Genomic DNA, 613 nt, shown 5'->3' with positions numbered 1-613 from the left:
TTATTATTATTATTATTTTTGGCGGAACCGGGGATTGAACTCAGGCACTTGTGTTTGCCAGGCAAGCACTTATTCTACTGAGCCATCTCCCCGGAGGCCATATTCTTAAATGAAATAAATCAGACACACATGTTTAAATACTGCCTATTTCTCTGGTATAAGAAACCAAAACTGTAAATAAGGATCAAAATATACAATAGATATTGGGGAAATGGAAAGAAAATGTTCAAATGAGAAGGAGAACAAGGGAGGGACAAGTGGGAAAAGAAGGAAGAGATAAGAAAAAAAGAATAGAAAGAAAAAAATGGAAACAAACTTTTGTAAATAAGGAGGGGAAGGACCAGGGAGATAGCTCAGGAGAATAAGCACTTGCCTGGCAAACACAGGGTCCTGAGTTCAATCCCTGGTACCTCAAAAAAAAAAAAAAAAAAAGGAGGGGAAGGGGAGTTGAAGGGAGGAGAGGGGAATGGGAAAAAGAAGAAGCAAGGTATGTATATGTATAAATTCCCTATGATGAATGTTATCATTTTTTATATCTAAAAAAGATTAAAATCCTTTCCTTTTAATTGGAGAAATCATGAAACCAACCCCAGGTCCATTTAAAAAAAAAATT

The sequence above is a fragment of the Octodon degus genome, unplaced genomic scaffold, assembly GCF_000260255.1.
Source record: "Octodon degus isolate 3935 unplaced genomic scaffold, OctDeg1.0 scaffold00026, whole genome shotgun sequence".
NCBI classification, from domain to species: Eukaryota; Metazoa; Chordata; class Mammalia; order Rodentia; family Octodontidae; genus Octodon; species Octodon degus.
Note: the sequence above shows the minus strand (reverse complement) of the source record.